At 37.4% G+C, this 19,653-nt stretch overlaps 1 protein-coding gene across 1 annotated transcript in view; it reads left to right on the top strand.

Moving 5' to 3' along the window:
- The window catches only part of LOC149838059 (1,4-alpha-glucan-branching enzyme 1, chloroplastic/amyloplastic-like), a 120,831-nt gene that overhangs the window by 79,897 nt on the left and 21,281 nt on the right, over window positions 1-19,653 (top strand). The gene's annotated exons all lie outside the window — the stretch shown is intronic.

The following is a 19,653-nucleotide window of genomic DNA, read 5'->3' on the forward strand; positions in this document are numbered from 1 at the left end:
TACATGGTATCAGAGCTCAGCCGATCGTGGGAACGTGATCGACTGTGACGTGGGAGCGTGATCGAGATATCGATTGTGACGTGGGAGCGTGATCGTGTTTTACCAGAACACAGTCGATCGTGGAGGCTTTCATGATCGTGATCAAACTTCGATCACGCTGAGTAATGTTTCTAATCAGGTCGTGGATGCCTGCTGTGGGTGTCGTATCTCCTCGTCCTTCTTTTTGTTTTCTCTCCTCGTGACTACCTACGCTGTTGGGAGTTTGATTGCGGTTCAGATCTTAGGAGAAAATCTAAATCAGTTCTCCTCGTCTGGATTTCCTGTTGCGACCTGGTGGTGCCGAGTCTTGTTGCTGCTATGACGAGTTTTGTTTTTGGTTCATAAGTTGTCGAAGGGTATTCCTGATGGTTGGAAGTAACATAATTTTTTTTTCTGTTGTCGTGAGTGCTGAATTCTTGTCGAGGTGTGTTCCTGCTGTTTGGGAGCAACAAAATTTTTTTTTTCTGTGTGGCCGTAAGTGTTGAGTTCTTGCAGAAGCTGATTGTGTGTGATATTTACTGGATGTCATGCCTTATATGTTGGAGAACAACAAGTTTAGTGAACATTGTGTTTTGCGACTGCATTCTATCATGTGTGGTGATGTGTTTGGGTGCAGCAATGTTCGGGATTTCTGTGGTATCTACAACAACTGAAATTTAGTTTTTTTTTTGTGTGGGTTGGTTTATTTCAGAATATGTTTTTCAGTGACTCCCTGTTGTGTCGAGTGTTGTTTTTAAGGAAGCACGGAAGCTGAAGTTACTCTTCTGTCATGGAAAATAGCAGATGTGATTTCCTGTTGGATTGAACTTTATTTTGTGGAACAACAGGTGTGGTTTCCTGCTGAGTTGAAGAAAAAAAAAAATTCTTCTTGAACACTTGCTGTTCAAGTAAGTTTTTTTTTGGTATGGCTGAAACGTCGAAAGGTGATTCCAAAATGGAACATATTGGGGAGTATAAGGCGTTTGCCAACCCCTTCTCGTATGGCTTTTCTGTTAGGTTGAATGAAACCAACTATGCCAGGTGGTCCAGAACTTTTATGATGTCGGTATCTGGACATCGTCGAAAACATATTTTGTTGGAAGGCGAACCCATTGAGAAATTGGGAAAATATGTTACTTGGGATGAAGATAATGACATAGTTATGTCATGGATCATGAACAGTGTCGAACCCCATATTGCAGATGGATTGATCTACTATAATACAACCAAACTAATGTGGGACAATCTTCGTGATACATACTCACAAGAAACAAATGTGAGTCGTATCCTATAAGTCGAACATGAAATATATAACTTGCAACAGGGAGATCAGACCTTGGCCCAGTACTATGCCTCTGTCAAAGTTGCGTTTGAAAGACTTAATGCTCACCGGCCTCTGTGTTGCTCGAAGCAAAAGGATCATCAAGAACAAACCATGGTTGTTCGTTTTCTTACAGGTCTCTCTTCAGATTTTTCTGTTGCAAAAGTTCAAATGTTGACTGGTTCAAATGTTCCCACTCTTGCTGACGCTTACAATCGTCTGAGTAGACTTGCGATATCTCTGCCACAATCTCAGCCTGTGACTCAGACATCTGCTCTTGTTGTCCCATCTAGTTATGGCCGTGGAAATATTCAGAATATCAGAGGACGAGGACGTGGACGTGGACGTGGTATGGGAGGCAGAGGAAAGCTTCAATGTACATTCTGTGGAAAATCTGGACATTTAGAAGATCGTTGTTGGGATAAGCATGGTCGGCTAATCTCTTCTGCATCAAAGTCATATAACCCTAAAACTCATGTTACTATTATTGAGGCAACAAATGCACAAGAGAATATCACTGCAAATGAAAGTAGTATCACCCTTAGTTGTGCGGAATATGATGAGTTGATTGCTCTTCGACCTTTGAGTTCCACTTCTCTTGTAGCTGGTATTGCCTATTCAACCAGGAATCATCTCCATCCGAATGATAGTAAGTGGGTTATTGACTTTGGTGCATCCAGACATTTGTGTGGAAATTCACGTGTTTTTTCAGATCTAAAGGTCATTAAGGCTCAACTTGGAGTCTCATTAGCCGATGGGAGCTCCTCCCCGATTGTTGGTCAAGAAAATATTTCTATATCCTCCTCATTACAGTTGAAAAATGCTTTTCATGCTCCAAACTTTCCTCAAAGTTTACTTTCTGTTAGTTGCCTTATAAAAGAACAAAATTGTAGAGTAATATTTGATCCAATGGGTTGTCATTTTCAGGATTTGCTGACGGGGAAGAAGATTGGTGGAGGCTATGAAGAAAATGAAATTTACTACCTACATCATCCAATGGGTTCTGTTCATGCTGCAGTGGAACATTCATTCAGCCCTGTTCAGTGGCATCGTCGTCTTGGTCATCCTTCATTGTCAAAGCTTCGGTCGGTCTTTCCTCAGATTCCTTCCATCACATCATTTCAGTGTGAAGCATGTGAGTTGGGCAAGCATCATCGAAGTTCGTTCCCTTTGAGTCAGAGTCAGTCTAGTAATAAAGTTTTTGAACTTCTTCATGCAGATGTATGGGGTCCTAGTAAGATTCCTACTAGGACTCAGTGTCGGTATTATCTTGTTATTGTTGATGATTTCTCTAAGTTATCATGGGTATTTTTAATAAAAGAACGATCTGAAGTTCCAAGTCTTATCAAATCCCTAATTCTTGAAATAAAAACTCAGTTTGAATCTATTGTCAAGATTGTTCGCACTGATAATGCTCTCGAGTTTAAATCAAAAGGTCTGTTACAATTTTACCAAGATCATGGCATCCAACCCCAAACTTCCTGTGCCTATTCATCTCAACAAAATGGGGTGGCTGAGCGAAAACATCGGCACCTCCTTGATGTTGCCAGGACCATTATGATTCAATCCAATGTTCCTGCGTTATACTGGGGTGATGCGATTACCACTGCTTGCTATCTGATCAACCGCATGCCTTCGTCTTCTAAGGGTGATCAAATTCCATTACATATCCTAAAACCTAATGCCCCACTTTTTTCTTTCTCACCAAAAATATTTGGATGTGTTTGTTTTGTCCACAAACTTGGCTCTGATCGTGATAAATTAGCCGCTCAAGCTACAAAATGCATATTTATTGGTTATCCGAAAAATCAAAGGGGCTATCGATGTTATGATCCTATTTCTCGCCGAGAGTATGTCAGTGCGGACGTATCTTTCCTGGAATCCTCTCCATATTACTCTAGTTCCGGTTCTCCGCTGCAGGTTGATCCAGCTGAGTCTTTTCCATTACCTATACCTCCTTTTCCTTTGGAATCTGTGCCCTCCTTACCGAACCAAACTTCATCCTCTTCCAGATTTAATAATCCTCCATTGGTATATGTGCGTAGAGCTCCACTTTCGCAAGAGCCTTCATCTTCTTCTTCTCCTGAGGTAAGTTCTACTGACAATAATGATCTTCAGGATGATGATAACAGGCCTATTGCTCTACGAAAAAGGACAAGACAATGCACCTTATATCCCATATCTCATTTTGTCTCCCATGCCAGAATTGGACATCAGATGAAGTCTTTTATTTCAGCCTTGTCTGCTGAAACCATTCCTCTGAACTATCAGCAGGCAGCACTTGATAATCGCTGGAAGATGGCTATGCAAGAAGAAATGACAACTTTGGTATCTCAGCATACCTGGGATCTAGTTGATTCCCCAGCAGATGCTGACATTGTTGGTTGTAAATGGGTATATACAATAAAGTACAAATCTGATGGTTCTATTGAAAAGTACAAGGCCAGATTAGTCGCGAAAGGGTATACCCAGACATATGGAATTGACTTCTTTGAAACTTTTTCTCCTGTTGCACGGATGGGTACCATCCGTCTTGTTCTCTCAGTAGCTGTTCAGCATGGCTGGAACTTGTGTCAATTAGATGTGAAAAATGCATTTCTTTATGGGGATCTCTCTGAGACCGTTTACATGCAACAACCTCCAGGTTTTGAGGTTGAGGGGGAGTGTCATAAGGTGTGCAAATTGAGAAAGGCGATTTATGGCTTGAAACAAAGTCCTCGTGCATGGTTTCAAAAGTTGTTTGAAGTGATGTCAAGCTTTGGTTTTAACAGATCAGCAGTAGATCATACACTTTTTATAAAGAAACCTAGCTCTGGCATAGTTATGGTAGTATATGTGGATGACATCATTCTTACAGGAGATGATGTGAAAGCTATTGAAGCCACAAAGGCTCATCTTCACAAACACTTTGTTACAAAAGACCTTGGTTCACTCAGGTATTTTCTGGGTATAGAAGTTGCTAGAAGCCGTGAAGGGATGGTTTTGTCTCAACGGAAGTATGTTCTTGACTTATTAAAGGAAATAGGCATGTTGGAAGCTAAACCAGCAAATATTCCCATGTACCATAAAGTTCAGTTGGTTGAAGAAGGGTCAAAACCTGTTGATAGCAAACGCTATCGCTCCCTAGTAGGGAAGTTACTATATGTAACTGTGACCAGACCAGATATTGCTTTAGCAGTAAGCAAAGTTAGCCAGTTCATGGACAAACCAACTGAGGTACACTGGAATGCAGCCATAATGATTCTTAGATATCTAAAATCCTCTCCTGGAAAGGGGTTACTGTTCAAGAAAGGTGAAACTCTGGAGATAGTAGCCTATTCTGATGCTGACTATGCTGGATCTGTAGTAGATAGAAAGTCTACCACAGGATTCTGTGTGTTTCTGGGAGACAACTTGATTTCATGGAGAAGTAAGAAACAAAATGTGGTTTCCAGGTCGAGTGCAGAATCAGAATATCGGGCTATGGCCCAAACAACTGCTGAATTGATATGGGTTCGCACTGTTCTTAATGATCTCCAGGTGAAGGTTTCCTCTCCAATGACCATGATGTGTGATAACAAAGCGGCAACATATATAGCAAACAATCCTGTCTTTCATGAGAGAACAAAGCACATTGAGGTTGATTGTCACTATGTAAGAGATATGATTCAAGCTGGTCATATCACTACAAAATACCTAAAGTCTGAAGACCAAGTTGCAGATATGTTTACAAAGCCTCTTGCTAGGCCAAATTTCTCCAGATGCTGTGACAAGCTGAGCATGATAGATATCTATGCTCCAGCTTGAGGGGAGTGTTGAGAATAGGTGGTTTTTAGGTTAAGTTGTTCTTTATTAGAGGTTTTCTGAAATATTATTTTCATAAGGACTTAGATGTAATTTCTCTGTTTTGCCTCTCTCTATTTAATATAGAGAGAAGCCCTAATGATGTAATTAAGTTACATCCAAGCCTATTTTTGCTAGAACTGGGAAAGGCACAACTATTCATGGCAACAGGATAAGTCCTTGTACAAATTGGAGGAGAGTTTCCCTTCTTTTTCAATTGAATATTAATAATAAGGGTAAATCATAAGGGTCTCTACAATTTTTTAATATGACAAAAAGAAAAATCGCCACAGTTTCAGCCAGAAATTCTATTTTCTGGTGAAGATTAGAGGAATATTCTTTCCTACCTATTGATGTTTGCCGGGAAGTTAATTCTCCAATAAATTTGAGGGGTTTTCTTCCCCTTCTCATGTCAAATAAGACAAGGTGTTAGCCCATTCTATTTTTCATACACAGATGAGTGAAAACTACACACTCATGTGTAATGAAATACAGAAACGTCACTTATGGACATACACAATTACAATAACCACTTATGGGTCAATCATATAAACACAAATCCACACAAATCAGCCACTTAAGGTCACACAACAAACATAAAATAGGATTTGTATTGAAGCAATGCTCTAAGCAAAAACATTGGAGTGAGGAGGGGTTTCAACCCCTATATATACAAGAGGAGGGCCATATAGATGTTGGGGTCTCCCCAATGGCTATAAATGTAGTCGTTGGGGAGATTCCAATGGTTCTATGGCTTTTTACCATAAGGCCTATGGCCTATTTAACATTTATAATAAAAAAAAATGAAACTACTATTACATTGACATGTATAATGATGAAAATACCCCTATAAAAGTAAAAGACCAAAATACCCCGATGACATTGACATTCTTTTTCAAACTTACAGTGTGACCAATGAAAGTTTGCCTAACAAAAAATGAAATCTAGGAGACGTATTTTAGTGAAAAAGTCTGCAAGCTGATTGTAACGACCCCAACTCATACACCTTAAAAACGCATATTTTTTTTTAAACCATTGCGAAAATATTCCCAGAGACCCAGGGCCTTTACAATTCCATTTCCCATTGGATAACCAAACAAACTACTAGATATCTTACATTTATCATCCAAACCATAGCAAACCGATTTTTTATTAATTAAGAAATCATGGTCTCGAGACAAGTGCATAAGAAAATCAGAGTGCATAGACAATTAAACGTAAGAAAAAGTAAAGAAAAGCAGAGCCACGCTGTCCATCTGTGAAGCTATCTAGCAAACATGTAGCACTCGTAGCTCTCCTAGAAACGAATCGCTTCACTGATCTCCTGTGGCTGCGAAAATCACAAAATTAGAGGTGTCAGAAATTCAAAGAATTTTGTGTACGAATCCCTCTAATGAATCAAATAAGCATAAATAATACAAATAAGAATTTATGCAATAATTTAGAGAAATACAATTGCAATAAGAATATGGTTCAGATAAGCATTTAGAACATGCAACATGATTTACTATTATGCATTTAATCATACAGGGCAAGTAGAGAAGCAAGTAAATATGCATGATTTAATGCATAACAGAAAAATGCATTATTATCTTTGATCAAGTTATCTTATTATTGTGAAAATATCTCAAAAAGAGATAAAGTGTGCGATAAGCACAACACCACCAATGTGCACAAATGCACAAGAACACTTAGAACAAATGTACACAAAGGTACAATAAAGAAACTCAAATGCACAAAGGCATACAAAATATAAAGAATTTTATTGAGAAGCTTGGAGAACAAAAGCTCCAAGAAGTAAGTATTACAAAGGGGGCACAATGACCGAAAGTTTGCTAAGGAGAAAGTTGAATCTTGGAGAGCAAAGCGCTTTGGTGAAGAAATCTGCCAACTGATATTCTGACGTTACATAAGGAAGGTCGATGACTTTTTGTAGATATGCCTCTCGGACATAATGGCAGTCCATCTCAATATGCTTTGTCCGCTCATGAAACGTGTGATCCTTAGCAATATAGATTGCACTCTTATTATCACAACACAACTTTGTGGGTTCTTGAATTGGAATCCCCATGTCTTGCAACAACTGATGAATCCAGATAATCTCCATAGTTGTAGACTCCATGGCTCGATATTCTGCTTCGGTGGATGATAGAGACACCTTCTGTTGTTTCTTACATCTCCATGAGATCAGGGATTCACCTAAGAAAATGCAAAAGCCTGTAGTGGAGTGACGGTTATTTGGGTCACCTCCCCAATCAGAGTCAGTATATGCAATTAAATTCAACTCAGAAGAAGATGAAAGGAAAACTCCCTTGTTTAAAGTTCCCTTTAAGTATCTGACAACTCGGAGAACGACACTCATATGAACGGATGTAGGAGCATGCTGAAATTGGCTTGCAGTATGCACGGCATGAGAGATGTCCGGCCTTGTGATGCTAAGATACATTAGAGATCCCACAAGTTGCCGGTAGGGGGTAGGATCCTCCAAAGGTTTCCCATCATCGATCTTCATTTTTGATCCCACAACTTCAGGGGTCTCACAGATTTTATCATCAGTAATACCTGATCTGTCAAGAATCTCACAGGCAAGTTTAGTTTGAGACAAAAAATAGCCTCTATGAGAGTAGGCTACCTCGATACCAAGAAAGTAAGTCAGATACCCCAGGTCTGACATTTCAAACCTTTCTTTTAAAGTGGTTTTAATGTTTCTGATGCCCTTTATGTCACTACCTGTTATCAACATATCATCAACATACAACAGTAAAATCACAATTCCTGCATCAGACTTTTTGACAAACAGAGCAGTGTCAGTGTAGCATGAGAAAAAACCATTTTGAACCATTACATCATTAAATCGATCATACCAAGCCTTAGGGGCTTGTTTTAAACCATAAAGCGGTTTTTGCAAACGAAGGACTTTCCCCTTTGGTACGTTCATACCAGGAGGAGCATCCACGTAGACTTCTTCATTAAGATCCCCATTTAGAAATGCATTTTTAACATCCATTTGGTAAATATTCCATTTTTTAATAGATTCAATGGTGATCAAACACCTTACAGTAACCATTCGTGCAACAGGAGCAAAGGTTTCTTCGTAATCGATGCCGTATTCTTGACTATATCTTTTTGCGACAAGACAGGCTTTATATCTTTCGAGAGTGCCATCACTCTTGGTTTTGACTTTAAAAACCCATCTACATCCTATTGTTTTCTTTCCTTCTGGAAGACATTTAAAAACCCACGTTTTGGCTTTGTTGAGGGCTCTAAGTTCGTTGTCCATGGCATCCCTCCATTCAATCATTTCCTTAGCTTCTTTAAAATTTCTAGGTTCTTGATATGAGTGAATGGCACTAAGGCATGCCCTATGTTTTGGAGAAAAAGACTCATAGGATATAAATCTAGAAGGATTTTTCCTAGATCTTTCAGTTCTTCGAGAATTGTTGGAAGATTCACTAAGATCACTATATTTCTCTATTGCACTTCTAAAAGTGCCTTTATCTCTATGAGTATAGGTAATGGGTTCATTTATCATTTCTTCTTCATCATGAATGGTTTGAGGAATGCTTTCACTTATATCCTCATTCTCTTTTAATTCATCATCGCTAAAAAAATCTTCATTTCTAGATAATAGTTCAAACAAAAAAGAATAATCGGCATTATCTTCATGATTTTTGTGTTCTTCAAAACCACTTATGTTTTCTAAAAAGGTTACATTTCTTGAAACATATAGTTTATCATTTTTAATATCATAACATCTAAACCCTTTTTGAGTTTCCGAATATCCCAAAAAAGCACAAGGAATAGCTTTGGGAGATAATTTATCATTCTTATCGGTGAGAACAAAACATTTACAACAAAAAATTCTTAACCTATTGTAGTCGGGTTCTTTTTTATACAAGATTTCATATGGAGATATTTGATTCAAGTTTTTAGATGGAAGTCGGTTGATGAGATAAACCGATGCAAGAGCCGCTTCGGCCCAAAATCTTTTTGGAATTTTTTGAGAAATTAGTAAAGTTCTTGTAGTTTCAATTATGTGTCTATGTTTACGTTCGGCCAACCCACTTTGTTGGGGAGTTTTGGGACAAGACCTTTGATGAACAATCCCATTATTTTCAATATAACTTTTGAAATCATTTGAGAGATATTCTCCCCCGGAATCGGTTCTAAAAATTTGTAACTTACTATTGAATTGATTTTGTATTAACATGTGAAAGATCTTGAAAGTAGAAAAAACCTCATGTTTATGTTTGAGGAAGTATATCCAACTATACCTTGAAAAATCATCCACATAAATAACATAATATGAAAAACCTCCCTTAGACACAACGGGTGCCGGTCCTCATACATCCGAATGCACAATTTCGAAAGGTTGGGTTGAAAACATAGTTCTTTGTCCAAAAGGTAAGCTTCTCATTTTACCAAGAATGCAATCATTACAATTGAAATTGTCTTTACATAAGGTTTTAGCAAAATGTAAATACGAAAGCTTGACAATATTTGGATGCCCAAGGCGTTTATGCCAAACATTTATATCCTTATGTTGGGCAACATTACAAAAAGAGGTTTTTGGAATTTGAAGAAACTCCATGAGATAAAGATCTCCCTTCCTAGAGCTTTCCCCAATCAACTTCTCGGACCGGCGATCCTGTATCCAACATTTATTTGATGAGAATTTGATATCACACCCATGATCCGATAGTTGAGAGACGGAAAGCAAATTTAAATTTAGTTTTGGTATAAATCTAACTTTTGGAATAAAAAAACCTTGTCTTTCAAAATCACCAATTCCTTTTATTTTAAGAGAAGCCCCATCCGCGGTGGAGACAAAAGAGGGTGACAAATTTTTTGAGTATTTAGAAAGTGAAAAAACATTTGGAGTCATATGAAAGGATGCACCCGAGTCTAAGAGCCAAAGAGTCTTACCGGGAGGAGAGAAGGTGGTCATGGCGGCTCCGGAAACGGATCCCTTGAGGAGTGGTTGAAGAGCTTCCATGATTTGATTGAGAGCCAAAGTAGCATGATTGGAAGTAGAAGGACCTTCCTCCTTGGTTGATTGGAAAGTAGTAGACATAGCCACCATCTTCTTCCATTTAGGGCATACCGGTTTAATGTGACCCGGTTCTTTACAAAAATGGCATATGATCTTACTATAATCTCTCCTTCCATAATGCCCACCATTTTCTCTTCCTCCTTGATTTTTGTTAAAATGAGGGGGTTTATAGATTTTAACATTATTCCCCGATCTTGAGACGGCATAAGCACCCTCATCCTCATCTTTAGAGGGGACGGCCAACACACTTAGATTGGTTTTATTCATTCCCAATCTAGTTTCTTCTCCACTTAATTTGGTAAGCACATCTTCCAACGGAGGGGAAGAGAAAGAAGATAAGAGAGAGGATCTAGTTTGTTCAAACTCGAGTCTAAGATCATTTAAAAAATTGAAGAAATGATCTTCTTCTAATTGTTTGGCTCTCAATTCAATAGCCTCACCACTCCATTTAGGTTCTTGGAGGGCAAGCTCATCCCAAATAGTGGATAACTCGGCGAAATACTCTCTAACGGACATTTCTCCTTGTTGAAGGGTTAAGGCCTTCTTTTGGAGATAGTATTTATGGGACAAATCTCTTGAAGTATACATTCTTTCAAGATATTCCCATACTTGACATGCCTTTTTGAACTTTAGAATATTGGCATTAATTTTGGTCTCAACCGAAGAGAAGAACCATGAGAGTATTTTGTAGTTTTTCATTTCCCATTCTTCATGCTTCTTATTGTAATCTTCAAAAGCCTTTTCTTTTTCTTCTCCTTCAAGAACCTTGATCTCCCCTTTGTCAAGGATAGTAATTTTTGGTACGGGTTCGGGAATAGTTCCTTGAACATATCCCCAAAGACCCTTTCCTTTTATATGGGCCTCCATATTCCCGGCCCATACATGATAATTCGTTCCATTCAATTTGAAGCCAAGAGAGAAGTGAGAATCCTTTTCGCCCATTAGAGAGGATACAAAGAGAAATAAATGCGTACCACAATGCGAAATGAGTCCCTTCTTGATGTAGGAAGCTTCCAAAATATAGGATGAAGAGCCGAGTCTTCACTTCAACCACCATAACTTAATGGCACGCTTTACGAGGTATTCCAACGAAGAGAAAAAAGAGCACGATCTTCTTTTCCTTTAAGCCTAGCTCTGATACCATGTGAAAATATCTCAAAAAGAGATAAAGTGTGTGATAAGCACAACACCACCAATGTGCATAAATGCACAAGAACACTTAGAACAAATGTACACAAAGGTACAATAAAGAAACTCAAATGCACAAAGGCATACAAAATATAAAGAATTTTATTGAGAAGCTTGGAGAACAAAAGCTCCGAGAAGTAAGTATTACAAAGGGGGAACTCCCCTATTTATAATGAAAAAGGAAGCCTTGGAGGGGCTCCACTAGCTGTTGGAGCCCCTCCAACGGTTAGAATTCTAACCGTTGGAGAGGCTCAACAGCTAGTGTTGAGCCCTCCAAGTTGACTTTGAGTCAACACAAAAAAAGACAAAAAATGAAAAAGAAAAAAGAAAAAGAATAAAAGTGAAAAAGCAAAAAGAATTACAGAATATTCATAATTATGAATATGCGCAAAAGGTGAATGACTAAAATACCCTTGCGGGTTTTACAAGAAAAGAAAAGAAACAAAAAGAAACATACATACATATATATATATATATATATATATATATATATATATATATATATAAAGATAGATACATATACATATATACGTGATATATATATGTATATGTATCTCTCTTTATATATATATGTAAATATTTACATAAAGAGAGATATATTTTAACAATTATATGCATGCCCCTATTAGAATGCACACAATTTAAGTTTCTCTTTTTATTATCGTTGCCCGCGAATACACCAAACGAGTAAAAATTTTCGAGGTCAAGTAGGGTTTCCAAAGTAACTTAACATATAAGTTGCATTTTATTACTGAGTTTCAAACTTAGCCCTCGATCGAATCACCTTCGGAACATTAGACCTCTACATCTAATATCGGGACACTAAGGACCTCCACATCCAATAGTGTCACTTTCTTGGTATATCAAAACAACAGCTGTATCTACACACCACCCTCAGGTAAAGTGACAGACTCTCTCTAAAACTGTGGGAAGGAGAAAGAACCTCAATATTGGGTTCAAGGGTAATCAAATAATGCACACAAAGTTTTTGTATCCTCGTGGTCCTCCAAAACCAAAACTCTAAGATTCTCATTCTTCTGACGATAGATCTCAGAACGTATATTACACTGTTCTTTTATCTTTATTTGATTATTATTAACCCATTTCTTTAATTTGCAATTCAACATGCAAACAAAGGCAAAAACTTGCATATTTCTCTGCGAGAACCATCACGAGGCCACCGCCTGCGGAAAAGCATAGAACAGTGCAAACTATTTATGTGATTTTTGCGATACATTTAAAATAAATAAAGAGAAGCAAAAACAAAGATCGAGGCCCACCAGACCCACGATGATTCATTCCGATCATCGATGCACCATATGCAAAAATCATAACGATATGCAATATATATAATGATGTTAACATGTTTTCAAATGCACAATCATTCATACCAATTTGATAATGTGCATGAGCCACCATAATCATATGCATGTGTTCACCGTGCATGTGCAAGTGTTTAAGTGTGGTCATTTTTTCATATGCTTTTATGCAATTCATATACTTATGACAAGTATACGCATTTACTTAATGCACATATTCATGTCGATGCATTCTTCCACCTGTGAACATTCATGCAACTATGTACATGTAAACCCATATAATTTCATGTATACTCAAACATTGAAAACGAGCTTCATATTAACATTATACTTATGTCATATCCCATCAAGGCAAGTGAAGAATCACATTCACAATATAAATGAGATTCAAAGTGCATATTTACAACATTAAAGTCTTACGAAGCCAAGCCCATTCACTCTAGGTTTGCACATGCATTGATAACAACCTGAAAGTAACATAATACTAAACCATGTCATGTCAAGCTAGAACATGTGAATAAGGCATTTTCATTTTCGGCATGTGCTCAACTCAAAATGCACGTGCTCGGTTAAATTTGAAAATTTTTAGATACATCACAAGGCATATATATATATATATATACACTCTTCCTTTTTTTTTCTAGGAAATAAGTTGCAGCCCCAGCCGAGCCCTCACTCGGCTGGGACCTGTAGGCCCAAGGCAGGGGGAGCGGGTGGCCTGGACATACCCCTGTACCAGTCCAACCACTTGGCTGGACTGAACCCAACAGGACCCGGCCTGCTGGCTGGACTGGACCTGACAGGGCCCAGGCTGCCAGTCCTGCGCCAGTCCTGCCAAGAGGCTGGACTAAGCCTGGCAAGGCGCTGCCAGCCCTAGGCTGTCCCAGCCAGCCCTGTCGAGACACTCGGCTGGGTCTAGCAGACCATGCACAGGCCCGGCTCGGGCTTGTGTATGGTCTGCTAGCCGGCCCAACCACCTTGCTGATTTTTTTTTATTAAAAGCTCTCCTTTTTTTTTGAGTACTATACCCCTGATTCATGCCCAGCCGACTGGGTTTAAAACTAGGCCTGCACCCATGATATAAATTTTTTTTTGTAACACACCCAGGCCAGCACCTTGCCGACCCGGTCGGCTGGGCCTGACAGGGTACTGCAAGGCCCAGGCTTGGCCCGTGCACCTCATTCATTCATCAGGATGAAATCAGTATAAAGGTACAGATGACAAAGGATATAAAAATAGCCAAGGCATAGAATAGATTGTAATACATGTTTTAAAAGCAAGTCCAACAAGGGAAATTTTCTACACAGATCGTCACCATGAAAAGAACATTTGATCTTAATAACATAAAATCCTCTCTTTTTTTCCAGCATGAAGTCCATTGCAAAAGCAAAAATGCTTTCATGTTAACAACTATGCCAGCATCTCATAATTGGAGTCCAGATGAATGAGACTAGTGATCCAAATTTGTATGGTAATTCCATTCCCTCGAGCTTGCCCAGGATGAGGGCATAATCAGTCAGTAACAAAATAATGTGCAAAGAAACAATCATGTAAGGTTTTCACACATACTTGGTGTAGCACTACTACTGAAACAACCACCATGAAATTATGTACGTTCTTCCAGGTCAACAATAAAAACAAGAATTTGTTCAACAATTAAGACCACCATCATACTCTAAGGTGATGAAAAGTGTCATATGTCCACCTAACATAGCAACATTATTATGAGATGAACAGCCATAAAATGTCAAATACCAAAATTAGCCAGGTCATTGTTCATAATATTATTTTTTTTGTATAATCCAAAGGAAATCCCCTTGTTTTTTTCTTTTCTAAAACACCCAGCCCAACCAACCCAGCTGACAGGGCCATGTCAGGGCCGATTGCCCAGCCAGCAGTAGGGGGGGGGGGGCTGGGCTTTTAGAAAACCAGATTTTTAGAAAACCTTTTACACTTATAAATATAGATTCAAATCAGGCATTAATATGCACGCAAGCAAGACTGCATTATACATGTAGTAGACAGATTTTTTTTTTCTGTTTCACATAACCATTTGCGTAAACAAAAATTTTCTTTTAACGAAACAAATTGCATTGCTTTTCGTTTTTTTTCAAAACTACGCACCCAAGATTTGGACTAGATCTGCTCACGTTAAACACATGGCAGATCAGTCGAGCTCCATGTATCAATAACACATTAAGGTATTTAGATATGTATATATGTAAAAACACATATGTGAATACACGCATATGCAGTTTTATTTTTGAAATAGATTTTGAAAAAGGGAAAAACTTTAGCATCAACTATGGATCTTAGAGTGAATATCAACATTTACTCTTTTCTCACTGGATTTCACTAAAATATTCCATGAAAAACGAATCCATACTTTTTTTCTCATTCGAAATCAAAAGAGGAACTTGTACCTTTGCGTGAAATCGAAAAAATCAATGAAAACTACCGGTGAAAGATATCGGATGGCGGGAGAAGAAGGTTCTCCTTCCCTTTCTTCCTTTCTCTCTTTTTCTTTCCTTTCTCTTAAATAGAGAGAGAAGGAGGTGACGCCCCCCCCCCCTCCTTCTCCGACCCTCTCTAAATTGGCTGGAGAAGGAGAGTTTCCAAATATTGGGACTCTCTTCTCAAGTTTCTAAATTTTTCAAAAATCCTCTTGTTGACTTTTTTTTTTCAAAACTTTTCAAATTCCTAAAAATCCTTTCTTAATCCTTCTTAGTCTTCTTAGGTAAGTATGAGGGCTCCTTTAAGAATTCCTAATCAGCCCTAAATCAAATTTTTAGAATTAATATAATTTAATTAAATAATTATTAATTATTTAATAATTTATTAAATAATTTCTAATTTCAAAAGTGGGTTTAATTACCTTAGGAGTCTTCGTAACTCCAGTTAGCTATAATTTAAAGCGTTAAACTTAATTTAAAGCTAATTTTTTATTGGACATGGATTTGGGTCCGAATCTGAATCCAAAATCCAAACTCATACCCAAAACGAAATTGGATCAAGATCTGGATTAAATCCAGATTAAAATGGGTCTTAAATAAGATCCAAATCCATAATAATTTGGATCATATGCATTGGATCCAATCCGATCCAACTTCGGATCCAGTTCGACAAATTGCTCAGTTTTTAAAAAAATGTGATTTTCGGGCCAACCGGAACTCGAATTCAGAAAAGTAAAATATCGTTGCGCTCAAAATTTTGAGACACATCTAATGACATATTACACGAATATCAAATTTTGAATTTTGCCCCAAAATAACCTAAATTTCGCTTGAATTTAAAGGTAAAAAATAAAACTCTTTCTTACGCTTCGATTGGCTTGTCTCGACCTTGTCGATGAGACCTGGGCCAGGCTCAGACTAAAAAACATCGGTCTAATAATGAGCTTCAAACGATTTTTCTTCTAGACTTAGCCAATTTTTCGACAAACCAGAAAAATGACTTCAGTATGAAAATACGTGATATTACACTGATATTCAGACATAACATGTGGTAGTGAAATGGTCTTCTTCAGAAATTCTTTTATGACATAATGGCAGTCCATCTCGATGTGCTTAGTGCGTTCATGGAATGTATGATTCCTAACAATGCATATGACACTTTTTTTGACACAACATAATCTCGATGGTGTTGATGGTACTCTCATGTCTTCTAGTAAGTTCCTCAATCAGATAATTTCTGATGTTGTGGTGGTCATAGTATGATACTCGGCTTCTATGAACGATAGAGACACATTCTGTTGCTTTTTACATTTTCAGGACACCAGTGAGTCTCCTACAAAAACATAGAAGCCAATGGTGGAATGTTGATCATTAGTATCTCTTCCCTAGTCAGAGTCGGAATATGAAATTAATTCAAGAGGGAAGGAGGATGACAATAATAATTCTTGATTAACAAAATTTCTTAAATATCTAATAATACGCATAACACTCATATGGACTAAGGTAGGAAAGGGCTGAAATTGACTAGCAGTGTACTGCATGGGATATGTTTGGTCTGGTTATAGTCAAGTATGTCAAGGTACCAATCGTCTATCAATATGGAGTGAGATCATCCAATGGAGTTCCATCATCAATCTTCATCTTTGAGTTGATAACTTCGTGGGTATCCACTCTCTTCTCGTTAGTGAGTCCATACCTGTCAATAATCTTAGTAACAAAAGTTTGGTCTGGTTATAGTCAAGTATGTCAAGGTACCAATCATCTATCGATATGGAGTGAGATTGTCTAATGAAGTTCTATCATCAATCTTCATCTTTGAGTTGATAACTTCGTGGGTATCCATTCTCTTTTCGTCAGTGAGTCCAAACTGTCAATAATCTCAGTAGCAAATTTAGATTGAATTAACAAATATCCTCGTAGAGAATAAACTACTTCAATCCCCAGAAAAATCTAAGAAAACCTAAATCAGATATTTTCAAATTTTTGTTTGAGTACTTGCTTAATATGATTTACTCTCTGTTTGTCTCCTTATGTTATGATCATGTCATCAACATAAATGAGCAAAATTACAATACCTGCAACAAATTTCTTAACAAATAAAGTAGTGTCACTATAGCATGAAAAATATCCAAGACTAGTCATAACAAAGCTAAAGCGATCATATCAGGCCTTCAGTGCTTGTTTGAGACCATTCAAGACCTTTTTAAGATGAAGTACCTTTTCATTCGGCATATCATATTCAGGTGGTGGATCCATGTATACTTTTTTTAATTCTCTATTAAAGAAGACATTTTTGACATCCATTTGATAGATGAGCCATTTCTTAATAGCAACCACAACTATTAGTGTTCTAACAATAGTCATTCTAGTGACAGAAGCAAAAGTCTCATCATAGTCTATTCCACATTTCTGTGAGTGCTCTTTCACTACTAGTATGGCTTTATGTCTTTTCAATATTCCATCACTCTTAGTTTTAACCTTGAAGACCCATCTACATCCTATTGATTTCTTCTTATGTGGTAAGTTAGTTAATTCACAAGTTTTAGATTTTTTTAATGCTCTTATTTCTTCCTACATGATCTTTTGCCATTTTGGATAGTTTTTAGCTTGATTGTATGAGACTAGTTCGAAGTAGGAGAAAATTTTTGCTAGACAGGCTCTGTATTGAGGGGAAAACGACTCATATGTCATGAATCTGTCAGGTTCTTTATGTTGTCTTTCAGAGTACCTAATATGTCTAGTTTCTTGGGCTTCTTGGTTGGAATCTTTTTTTAAGACATTTGGATGGTAGTTCTCTTGTCTTCTTTTATATTGAATAATTTGAGAATGATCCTGATGTCCACCACACTGAGTATGCATTCAATATTCATTATCATCAATTTGATTCCCTTCTGATATCAAATTACTGTTATTCTTAGAATCCAACTCTAAGAATATATATTTGTCTTCTCTTTTAGGCACACTTTTATCAAAAAACTTTTCTTTTCTAAAAAGGTGACATTTTTTGAAACATATAATTTATTATGTTCAAGATTATAGCATTGAAATACCTTTAGACTCTCACCATACCCAAGAAATACATAGGGGATGGCTCTTGGAGATAATTTGTCATTTTTGTTGGTTAACATAAGACACTTACATCCAAAGGTTCTTAGTCTAAAATAATTAGGAGCCATCTCTTTTAGGCACACTTTTATCAAAAAACTTTTCTTTTCTAAAAAGGTGACATTTTTTGAAACATATAATTTATTATGTTCAAGATTATAGCATTGAAATACCTTTAGACTCTCACCATACCCAAGAAATACACAGGGGATGGCTCTTGGAGATAATTTGTCATTTTTGTTGGTTAACATAAGACACTTACATCCAAAGGTTCTTAGTCTAAAATAATTAGGAGAATTTTCAAAAAGTTTTTCATATGGAGTTACATTTTGTAGTTTTGATGATGGAAGCCGATTATAAGGTACACTGCAGTAAGAGCTGCCTCAGCCCAAAATATTTTGGAACACCTTTCAAGATGAACAAAGTCCTTCTAGTTTCTACTATATGCCTATGTTTTCGTTTGGCTAATCCATTTTGTTGAGGTGTGTTTGCATAAGACCTTTGGTGTGAACGAAAGATGAATATGTTTGTCTTGAACAAATTTGTAACCAATTTGTAAATTTTTTTAAAGTGTTCAAATACTTCATTTTTGTGGCTAAGAAAGTAAATCCATGTATAACAAGAATAATTATCCACAAAAATAACATAATATACGTAGCCACCTTTAGATTTTACTGGGACCGGACCCTAAACATCAGAATGCATTAATTCAAGTGGTTTTGAAGCAAAAAAGTTTCTTAAGGGATGTATTTTATTTTGCAAGTATACAATTAGTACATTGAATTTTTTCATTACAAAAATTCCTCAAATGGGATAGATTTGACAGTTTAGCATAGAGTTACCGGAAGCGCCTAGGTAAAAGGGGAAGCACGAAACATCACGCTTTCGAAATGCGTGGGGGAAGCTTCTCCTTTTTTTGGGAAGCGCGCTTTCCTTTTATGGCAAGCGTGTTTCCCTTTTATGGGAGACACGGTTCCCATTTATGGGAAGCACACTGCCCCCACGCTTCCCCATTTTTTTCATTTTTTTTGCTTCCCCCTCGCTTTCGGTTTGCTTCCTAGGTCGCTTCCGAGATGGTTCGTAATTTTCTTCTAAGTGGTCCCACAATTCCTCGCTTCCTAAATTTTTGAAAGTGCCTCGCTTTCCGTATCACTTCCCGCTTCCTTAATTGGTAACTCTGGTTTAGCAATACTAGGATGACTTAGTCTTTGATGCCATAAAATCAAATCCAATTTTTGTATATTGGGACAAATTGGGTTCTTTAGAATAATTAACCGATCCATGTAGTAGAGTTCTCATTCTCTATGGCCTTCTCCAGTCTGCTTTCCTGACTGGAGATCCTGTATTAATCATTGGTTAGATGTGAGAGACACT

Source organism: Nuphar pumila, chromosome 5 (assembly GCF_984573655.1).
Source record: "Nuphar pumila chromosome 5, dmNupPumi1.hap1.1, whole genome shotgun sequence".
Taxonomy (NCBI): domain Eukaryota; kingdom Viridiplantae; phylum Streptophyta; class Magnoliopsida; order Nymphaeales; family Nymphaeaceae; genus Nuphar; species Nuphar pumila.